Source organism: Bison bison, unplaced genomic scaffold, assembly GCF_000754665.1.
Source record: "Bison bison bison isolate TAMUID 2011002044 unplaced genomic scaffold, Bison_UMD1.0 scf7180017864460, whole genome shotgun sequence".
In the NCBI taxonomy this organism is placed as follows: Eukaryota; Metazoa; Chordata; class Mammalia; order Artiodactyla; family Bovidae; genus Bison; species Bison bison.
Genome location: NW_011495022.1, coordinates 1,764,178 through 1,775,480, shown reverse-complemented (window position 1 = coordinate 1,775,480; position 11,303 = coordinate 1,764,178).

Here is an 11,303-nt window from a genome sequence, read left to right as displayed (position 1 = left end):
CAACACCACAGTTCAAAAGCATCAATTCTTCGGTGCTCAGCCTTCTTCACAGTGCAACTCTCACATCCATACATGACCACTGGAAAAACCATAGCCTTGACTAGACAGACCTTTGTTGGTAAAGTAATATCTCTACTTTTTAATATGCTATCTAGGTTGGTCATAACTTTCCTTCCAAGGAGTAAGTCCATACCATTTCTGTCCTTTATTGTGCCCATCTTTGCATGAAATGTTTCCTTCATAACTCTAATTTTCTTGAGATCTCTAGTCTTTCCCATTCTATTGTTTTCCTCTATTTCTTTGCATTGATCACCGAGGAAGGCTTTCTTATCTCTCCTTGCTATTCTTTGGAACTCTGCATTCAAATGGGTATATCTTTCCTTTTCACTTCTCTTCTTTACACAGCTATTTGTAAGGCCTTCTCAGACAGCCATTTTGCTTTTTTATATTTTTCTTGGGGATGGTCTTGATTCCTATCTCCTATACAATGACACAAACCTCCATCTATAGTTCATCAGGCACTCTATCAGATCTAGTCCCTTAAATCTATTTCTCACTTCCACTGTATAATCATAAGGGATTTGATTTAGGTCATACCTGAATTGCCTAGTGGTTTTCCCCACTTTCTTCAATTTAAGTCTGAATTTGGCAATAAGGAGTTCATGATCTGAGCCACAGTCAGCTCCCAGTCTTGTTTTTGCTGACTGCATAGAGCGTCTCCATCTTTGGCTGCAAAGAATATAATGAATTGGAGTTTTGTGTTGACCATCTGGTGAGGTACATGTGTAAAGTCTTCTCTTGTGTTGTTGGAAGAGGGTGTTTGCTATGACCAGTGGGTTCTCTTGGCAAAACTCTATTAGCCTTTGCCTCGCTTCATTCTGTACTCCAAGGCCAAATTTCCTGTTACTCCAGGTGTTTCTCAACTTCCTACTTTTGCATTACAGTCCCCTCTAATGAAAAGGACATCTTTTTTTGGGTGTTAGTTCTAAAGGTCTTGTAGGTCTTCAGAGAACCATTCAACTTCAGCTTCTTCAGTGTTACTGGTCGGGGCATAGACTTGGATTACCATGATATTGAATGGTTTGCCTTGGAAATGAAGAGAGATCATTGTGTCGTTTTTGAGATTGCATCAAGTACTGCATTTTGGACTCTTTTATTGACCGTGATGGCTACTCCATTTCTTCTAAGGGATTCCTGCCCACAGTAGTAGACATAATGGTCATCTGAGTTAAATTCACCCATTCCAGTCCATCTTAATTCCCTGATTCCTAGAATGTTGACGTTCTTGCCTAGAATGTCACTCTTGCCATCTCATGGTTGACCACTTCCAATCTACCTTGATTCATGGACCTAACATTCCACATTCCTAGGCAATATTGCTGTTTACAGCATTGGACCTTGCTTCTATCATCAGTCACATACACAATTGGGTGTTGTTTTTGCTTTGGCTCCATCCCTTCATTCTTTCTGGAGTTATTTATCCACTGATCTCCAGTAGCATTAATATAGTATCATTTGTTTATTTCTGTTTCCCTTGCCTTTGGAGTCGGAGCCACAAAATATCACTAAGCCTGATGTCAATGAGGTTATTGCTTATGTTTTTCTTCTAGGAATTTAATGATTTCAAGTACTACATTCAAATCTTTAATCCACTTTGAGTTAACTTTTGTATATTGTGTAAGATAGGCTTCTAGGTTTTATTCTTTTGCATGTAGCTGTCCAGTTTCCTAAAGCCATTTATTGAAAAGACCGATCTTTCTTCATTGTATGCTCTTTGCTCCTTTGTCATAAATCATCCATAATGTGTGAGTTTCTTTGGGGTTCTCAATTCTGTTCCACTGAGCTGTTTTTGTGCCAGTACCAGACTATTTTGATTACTATAGTTATATAGTAAAATTTGAAATCAGGGAGCATAATACCTAGTTTTATTCTTTCTCAGGATTGTTTTGGCCATTTGGCATCTTTTGTGGTTCCATAGAAATTTTAGATTTATTCTAGTTCTGTGAAATATGCTCTTGGAATTTTGATAGGGATTGTATTTAATTTACAGATTTACTTTGAGTAGAATGGACATTTTAATAGCATCAATTCTTCCAATCCAGGAGCATGAAATCTCTCCATTTGTTTTGGTCGTCTTCAATTTCTGTCATCAATGTTGTATTGTTTTCAGTGTACAGGTCTTTCACCTCCTTGGTTAAATGTATTCTTGGGTATTTTATTCTTTTTGATGCAACTGTAAATGTAATTGTTTCTCTTTCTGATAGTTGTAACTTCTGTTTAGTATTTTCTAAGACTCTTAAGCATCCCTTGCACTGCAAGGACTAGTCAATCCTAAAGAAAATCAACCCTGAATATTCATTGGAAGGACTGGTGTTGAAGCTGAAGCTTCAAGATTTTGACCACCTGATGTGAAGAGCCAACTCACTAGAAAAGATTCTGAAGCTGGGAAAGACTGAAGGCAAAAGGAGAAAGGGGCGGCAGAGAATGAGATGATTAGATAGCATCACCAACTCAATGGACATGAATTTGAGCAAACTCCAGGAGACAGTGGAGGACATAGGAGCATGGTGTGCTGCAGTCCATGGAGTCGCAGAGAGTCAGACACAATTAAGCAACTGAACAACAATATTCTCTATCTCTGTTGTAGTTCTGTGTTTATCCATTCTTGAGTTCAGTGAGTCTCTTTATGACCATTATTTTGAATCCTTTATCAGGTAGATTGCTTATTTCCATTTCATGTAGGTCTTTTTCTGGGGCTTTGTCTTGTTCTTTCTATTGGATAATACTCCTCTGTATTTTCATGTTACCTAAATGTGTGTTTGCTCCTTTGATTTAGGTAAATCAGCAATCTCTCCCAGTCTTGAAGGAGTGGCTTAATTTAGAAGATGTCCTCAGGGTTTAGAGGTGCAATCCTACTTACACCAGGCATCCTCTCTGTGGGTTCTATGTGCCTTCCTGTTGTAATGAAGACACAGCTACTGGTGTGATGCTTGGTTAGTGAGGCTGGACCTCAGACAAGCTGCAGGGTCCAGCCACTGCTACTGCACATGATGGTGGGCAAGCCTACTGTTTGGCTGGCTGTGAGGCCCAGCTGAGGTGCAGATGTGGGGGGTGCCCTCAGTGTGGCATGCCCACTGGCACTAACAGGTTAGAGAGAGAATTTTACTATTTTGCCAGCCAGTGCTGACATTACACAACCTGGGGTCACAAAAAATGGCTCCCACCCAGTGTATCAGTCCAAAGGGAGCATCCCAACTGGTTCTTTCCTGTCTGGCAGATGCTTCTAGATTAGTAAGTGAATCCCTTTTACCTATGATCTATGTACTTTTCCACCTGATGGGTTTTTTGCTGGTTTTCAGGTTGAGTGAGTCTGCAGGTATGTCATTTAAGAGCGAGTTTTCCATTCCCTGTAGTTCTATAGCTTTCCTAAACATATTCCCTATTGATTTTCATATCCAAAGGTATTTGGGGGGCTCATTTCTCCTACACAGAATTTAGAGGTTCTGCTGCACCAGCCTGCCCCCTCCATATTTTCAGGGAAATAAGAGGTTGGATGGGGCTTCCTTGGTAGTTCACCTAGTAAAGAATCCGTCTGCAATGCAGGAGACCCCGGTTTGATTCCTGGGTCGGGAAAATCCCCTGGAGAAGGGATAGGCTACCAACTCTAGTATTCTTGGGTTTCTCTTGTGGCTCAGCTGGTAAAGAATCTGCCTGCAATGTGGGAGATCTGGGTTTGATCCCTGGGTGGGGAAGATCCCCTGGAGAATGAAAGGCTACCCACTCCAGAATTCTGGACTAGAGAATTCCATGGATTGTATAGTCCACAGGGTCATATAGAGTCAGACATGACTGACTTTCACTCACCCACTCAATGCAATGTGACACTGGCCATTAGCATCCAGAGTGGTTAGGCTTGAAGACATCCAAGTTATATAATAGTTTCCTTAATTTGAATAGTTTCCTTAATTTCCTCCTTCATGGCCAGGAAGCCTGCATAAGTAACAAAGCTGAAGCAAAGGCACATTTTAATCAAACTCAAGCCGGAATTTAAACTCATTTCTTTAAAAAAATGGTTGAGATTAAGGAATTGGAAGGAAGCTTTGTGGTTCAGAAGGTATGCTCCAGAAGAATAAGTAGGATGCATTTTATTTAGACCCTCTTCACAGAATTCCACCTCTTAAGTACATTTGGATGTGAAAATTTTGCAGAATAAAATAGATAAGAGTAGCTCATGGGGAACTGAAAGATAACAGGTTCATTTTTGTACCCTCACACTCTCTGTTCCTTTCTGATCTCCTTTGCCCACCACCTGCAATGGGCCCCTAGCCTCTGTGCCACCCACTCCTGCCCTTACTGGTTATTAGTCCACATCAGAGGGCTCTTATCCTAATGTGTTAGTTGATGCTAGCTTAAACGGCAGCCCGTTCTTGATGAAGTTGCATTTAGAGGAGACTCCTGACAAGAGGAGATGGCACTTTCACATTCAGAGAGCGGGCCTGCAGAAAGCAGACCTGTGGTTGTGGCCTCTCTTCTCCTGTCATCATACTTGTATCCCTGAGGGAAAAGCCCTCTAAAGGATCAAATGTGTTCAAAACTAATATTGGCACAGCAAAACATCAGGGAAGGAGGTGGAGTATCTGCCCTCAAGGAGTTTGCAGTCAGCAAATTTACAGATAAAATTTTCAATATAGGGTGCTGCTTATATCTCAACTTACCTCTTGAAGAATTTATGATCTCATGTAACTACCAGAGAAACATTTTCAGGTATTTTCCATTACTAATCTCATTTTATTAAGGAAATTGACCTAGATACACTAAACACGCAAAATTATAAGGTTTATGAAGTTTAACTCATGTCAATCCAACACCAAAAACAAGACTGCTAACCGCCAGCTTTAAACTGTAGAGTCAAAGCTTATATAACTCCACAGCAAACTTACAAATTGAAAAATTATACAGTTAACCCATAAACAACATGGGTTTGAACTGCATGAGTCCACTTACATGTGGATTTTTCAATAAATATGTACTATAATATTACAAAATCAGCACTTAGTTGAATCCACAGAGGTGATACTATGGATATGGAGGTTTGACTGTAAAATTCTATGTGGAATTTTAACTGCAGCAGAAGGCTGGTGCCCCTAACCCCCACGTTTTCCAAGGGTCAACTGTAAATGAATAATTTCAAGTATTTAAAGTATATCCAAGTAAGCTCTACACTTGCAAATTCTTTTTACCATAAATCTGATCACATGAGAGAACTGGCTCTCTAAGGACAGTCTAAGGACCTGGGTCTTCTCTCAGTCTGATTCATTTGTCATCAATGTTGATACAACATGCTCTTCCTGTACGTCTCTATTTACCCCACGGATTGGGCCTTGTTTTGTATTTTACATTTTATATAGAAATATACTATTGCAAACATACTTCATATATTTATACTAGAATACTACAGCCATTATTCTCTTCTTGCAAAACTTCATCTTGTTTCTCCATTTTCTCCTACCCTTCCATTTTCACTATTTTCTGGCTGTTTTGTACTTATCTTATACTTTTTATTCTCTAAATTCTGCATCCCATTTTCTCCCTCCATTTTGCGTACTATGCCCATTCAAGTAATACACTTTTCAGCTACTGCTCTTCCCTTACCTCCTTCTTTTGTCTTAATCCATCTTTAAGCATATAGCCCTTCGTCTTCACCCCACTAAATTTGCTGACACGTACACCTATACTCAGCCAGGGATTTTATTAACTCATGTGACAAAAATATTCTTTCAGTAGGAAACAGCTCATTTTTGTAATGCTCCTACAAGGAACCTCTGGTTTTTGTTTTGTTTTGAAAGCAGTCTTAAAGACAGTGTGGGACTGGCAAAGGACAGACATACCAATCAATGGAACAGAACAGCAAGCTCAGAAGCAGACCCAGGAAACTTAAGAACTCAATATATTTTCACAGAAGTATCAGAAATCAGTGGGAGGGACAGGTTATTCAATAAGTAATGGTGACAACAGGTGATGTTTGGGAAAATCTATCATATTAGATCATTATCTCATATAGTGCATCAAAATTGCTTTTGGATTTAAAAGTGAAAAATAAAACTTTACAAGAGGAAAAAAAATTAAGCTGAAGGAGAGAATTTTTCTATGCTTTGAGGCTATGTAAGAAATCAAAAAGATTGGTTAGTAGATTTCACCATAAAAATAAACATGCTAACATCATCAAAATTCATAAAGATTTAAAAAAGTGACAAACTAGGAGCAATACTGCTCCAATATAATTATTATCCTTCCTGTATAAAAATTTTCTATGAACAAATAGAAAAAAAGGCTAAGATGCCAGAGGAAAAATACAAAAAACAAACAAACAAACACAGGCAAGTCATCAAGGGGAAATACAATGAATAATACCAAATTATTAAATTATTTTAAGCATCATGGCAGTTAAAGAAATGCAAAATAAATTTTTTTTTAAAAAAATTTGCAAAGACTTTTTATAAATAATACTTCATGCTAGAAGGAAAGCCATGAAATGTACACTTTTGATGCAATGCATAAATTTGCTTCTGGAAAACAATTTAGTCACAGCTATCAAAAATCTTAAAATATGGATACATTCTAATCCAATATTTTTACTTTAAGGAATCAATCTCAAGGGTAGACACAATTACAATTAAGTACAAGGACGTTCACTGTAGCATTATTTATCAAAGCATTAAGAAGGAAAGAGAAAAAGGAATGAAGTAAAACATTTTACCTAATAGTAATAATAGTTATGGTATCTATTTATTATTGAATATTACACAGCTATTGACTAGCACTGAGAAAAATTAATACAGGGAAATTTTTATGTTACATTGACTATAAAGAGCAGAAAATAAAAGTTGAGTAATGATATATAATATTGTTAGGATAAGGGAGGGCATCAAATATTAACTGTATATTTTCTGCCTTATGGGCAGTTTTAGTTTTAATATTTTTCTTACTTCCTAAAATACTATTTAAAAACAATAACTATACTTTATTCTGATATTTAACAGAATTTTAAGGAATAAAGCAAAAAAGGACAGTTGACCACAATTAGTTTCCAACTAATAAATATGTTCTAAAAATCTGTTGGTAGGTCAGTTATTCACAACTTGCAACAAATGATAAATTAATACTAACTAAATTTCTAGGTCATCGAACTGAGTAGCTTGATTAATCCACAATGTAGCTGAAGAAGACCTATTGCATTTTAATCGTTCTTATGGGAAAATGTGTCCCCAGTTCTAACAGAATACTCCAAGGAAAGCTTGGCCCTTATAGACTCCCCTGTAGACTCAACTGTGTAGACAAGTGGGTACAGCTAACAGTCCTATTCTGAGAGTGTTCTAGATAAAGAATAAAATGGGTTAGAAAGAGAGGGAAGTCTGCTATTGACTCATTCATGTTCTCTTCCAGTCTTTATTTTGACTAAGAATAGATACTTATCTTGAGGGATTTGGAGTAAGTCAGCATCCTGGGACAGAGGAACGTGACCCTTCCAATACAGGCATGGCTTCATTCGTATCAACCTGCAGCAACAGAGTTATTACTGAAATCTTCAGAGTATTTACTTTGCTTGTCCATTCTTAAAATGGAGCATTGTCCATACAAAATAACTTGCTTGAAACAGACCTGAAAAGAGGGATGTAAGCAGACTTTAATGCACATATTCTTAAGGTATTTAAATCCATGATGTTATCTTCTACATATCTCCGATACTAAGACTTCAGTGAGATGTACTTTTTGTAGCATTTGAAAATAGAGTATACTGAGTTTAAAGATTCCATCCCCCCTGATTTTCATATCTATTTTTGCCTACTTCACCTTGTTGCAACAGATACTTCAGACTTGCTAGGCATTTTATATTTAGAAGATCTTTACAAATACCCATTTGAAGAGAAAAATCAGAAAAGTAACAAACATAAGAAAATTATGATGATCAATTCCACATTTCAAAGATAACTTATTTAAGTTCTATAGTTATTTTTATTTTTAAATGGGTTATAACATTTCTATAGTTTTGGAACTTTTTCCACTCAATAATATATCATAAATACCTTTCTAATATTTTAATTTCAAAAAATGTATTTCTGAAACAACATAGTATTCTAAACTTACAAGATAAATTTATTCAAATCTTTGGGTTGTTGTCAATTTTTTTACTCTTATAAACATATTTATAATTAAATCTTTTCAAGATTAGACACTTTAAGTGGAAGTTAAACTTCCAGGTAAGTAAGTTATGCTTTGGTGCAGTACAAGACTATTTAATATGGGAGTATGGTTTGCTAACCATTATATTTTCGTTAATTATGGTCACAGACTAGCTTTTTGCTTATTGTTCACAGTTTTTCCACCTTTTTTGCTGTTGCTGTTGTTAGATACTATCTCTTCTATAGTCCCAACAAAAACTGGGTATTTCTTACTCTCCTTTTAACTTTCACCTAAGAGTTTGTTTATGAGAATACCTTTGTGTAGATTTTATGAACAATGTAGAACAACTCTGTGAATCCATCATGTCCAAAGGGAAATCTAGAGACGGGGTGGACACTAGTTGGGAAAATGAACTTTTTCATATATATATAACTCTTGCTCGTATGTTGAACTATCACTCAAATACACTTAATTTCATCCAACAAGGCTTGCCAACTTCCAAATTCTGGCAACTATGAATTCCTGGCAACTATGAATTCCTGGCAACTATGAATGGCAGCCATTCTGGAGCTGCTATTACGTACAGCATAATAAGAATGTGTCATATGAAGTACAGCTAACTTTCTTCTAACATGCATTCCCCAACCCCAAATATACTCTATCCTTCTCAGTCTTAAAAATGGACTTATTGGTAGGAACAAAGGAAATGTAACCACTACCATTGTGATGAGAACCTAACAATTTCTGACAACGTGGGACTTACAGAAAGTCCTGAGTTTTTGTGCTAAGCCTGTGGGAAGGCAGGATGGGAGTCTGACAAGGGAAAGAGGCACACAGGTAAAGTGTGTTTAGTCTCTGTCTTCTAAGACCCCAGATAACTTCAGAACAAAGGAGTTAAATTTTTGTCTTAATAAAATATTTTATAGACTATTGATAGGAAAAAAAAAAGCAATGTAAAAAAATCTAATTTGAATGATTAAAAAAATGCAGAATTCATCAGATTATCTTATAGAGACCAGTATGACTTAATTCTCTCTGGATGTTATGAAAAATCATTAGTAACAGAAACCAAATTTATTGTCCAAAGTGATAACATATCAAAGAAATACATATCAAATCTGTTGCCATTAATTAGTTTTTAACATCTTTATTGCATTTACAATGTGTGTGGAACATTATTAGGATTTACAGTAGAAGCCAAATATCCCAGCCCTTAAAAATCAAATAAGAAAGATTGAATGAACCATACATAAATATCTGTGAACACAAGCACTGGAAACGTACATATGATTATAATTTTACAGGCTTAGACAGGTAACTGCTGTATGTAACAGAACAGGTGGGAAGGGTAAGACAAAGTAGATAAAAGTCACTAGGGGTGCGAAATAACTGTAGCTGGGTAGTATTGAATAAAAAGACAATATTGAAAATACGATTTGATTTGTAAAGGCTAAAATGTCCTGCAAAAACATATCTACTTCCTAAGCACAATTGTGAGGTAGAATTCTCCCCACCCCGTTTTCTGGTTTCTTGACCACCGTTTGGGGGATTTTCCATCCAGATGCTTCTCTTCACGCTGCAGTACCTGGGACTAACCAGTAGGACATGTTCTTTAATACCCCTTCCATCCCCATTGAACAGAATGAATCTTTTCTGTTCAATTATCAGTCTTATTTTGCCTACTGAAAACGGGTGGCAAAAGTTAGTAATGTAACAAACCAATGCTGTTTCTTCTAGCTAATATTATCACCATGCTTGGCTAAGTACTTTAATCATTCAAGGAGTTACACTAAAATTTCAGGGATAGGTACCATTTGGGGAGCTGTTTTGGGCAGACAGGCATTTGTGTCCTTCAACACTAACTGCCAACTGTGAAGAATGCCATTTCTATTCCAAATCCACTTCTAATACCTCAGATTATGGGTCATAAAAATAGTTTACAGTTTTCTACACACTCAAAATATATGAAAATCCAGGACACAGCACACCCACATTGAAAAAAAGATATGCAAGTTTCTTTCAAAACTACCGTATGACACAGAAACTCTAATCCTAGGTATTCACCCGAGAGAGATGAAAGCCTATGTTCACATAAGACTTATGTTAGGAATAACCATAGCAGCTTCACTTATAATCGCCAGTACTGCAAACAGCCCAGGTATTTATAAATAGGAAAATGAATAAATAAACTGTAATACAGTCATACAATGGAATACTACTCAGCAATAAAAAAGGAATTAACTATTAATACACACAACCACATGGATAAATCTCCAAAACATGGTAAGTGAAGAAGCCTTCAAGAAAGATACATGCTGTGTGGCTCTATTTACACAAAGATCTAGAACACGAGATCCGATTTAAGGTAGAACAAAGAATAGAGGCTGCCTGTGGAGGAGGATGTGGTTGTAGAGGACTGACTGGAAATGGCACCATGGGAATTGTTTTAATAGCATTTTATATTTTGACAGCACTGTATGCATTTACCAAAACCCAGCAGATACACATTTAAGACTTCCACATTCATTGTATGCTAATTTTAAATAAAAGTAAAATTGCAAGCAAATACCGAATTCTAGCTAATGACTGAAGTATTCAGCAGGAAGTGTGTAGATTTCTTCAATTTAAAATGCATCAGAAACAATCTGAATTGGTGAACTGATGGATGGATAGATATGTGACAAAGCACAGTTAATGCTAACTAGCATCTAGGTGGTGAGTATACTATAAAATTTTAACTTTTTTATATGCTTGAAAAATTTTATAATAAAATATTGGGGAAAAAATTCAGGGCACACTGCTTCCAAAATAATGCTGCTGAGAACTTCATTACTGATTTCATAATCATAAATTCTTCCCAACAGTGTCAACTTAGAAACTTAAGAGCGTGTGAAAGGATATTCCTGTGTGAGGTAAGCAATCAGTTCTTGGATCTGTGCTGACTTAAAATTGTCAAGGTGATTCTTCATCTCCTCACACTTACATGCATTGATGGTTATTTTGAGCAAATTTGTTGGTTGTGTAGACTAACAGAGTTAAGATGAAAAAAACATTCTAAAGGGAAAAATCAAGCACATTTTTTTTTTACTGATTTTTAAAACTGAAAAAGAACCAGAGTAACT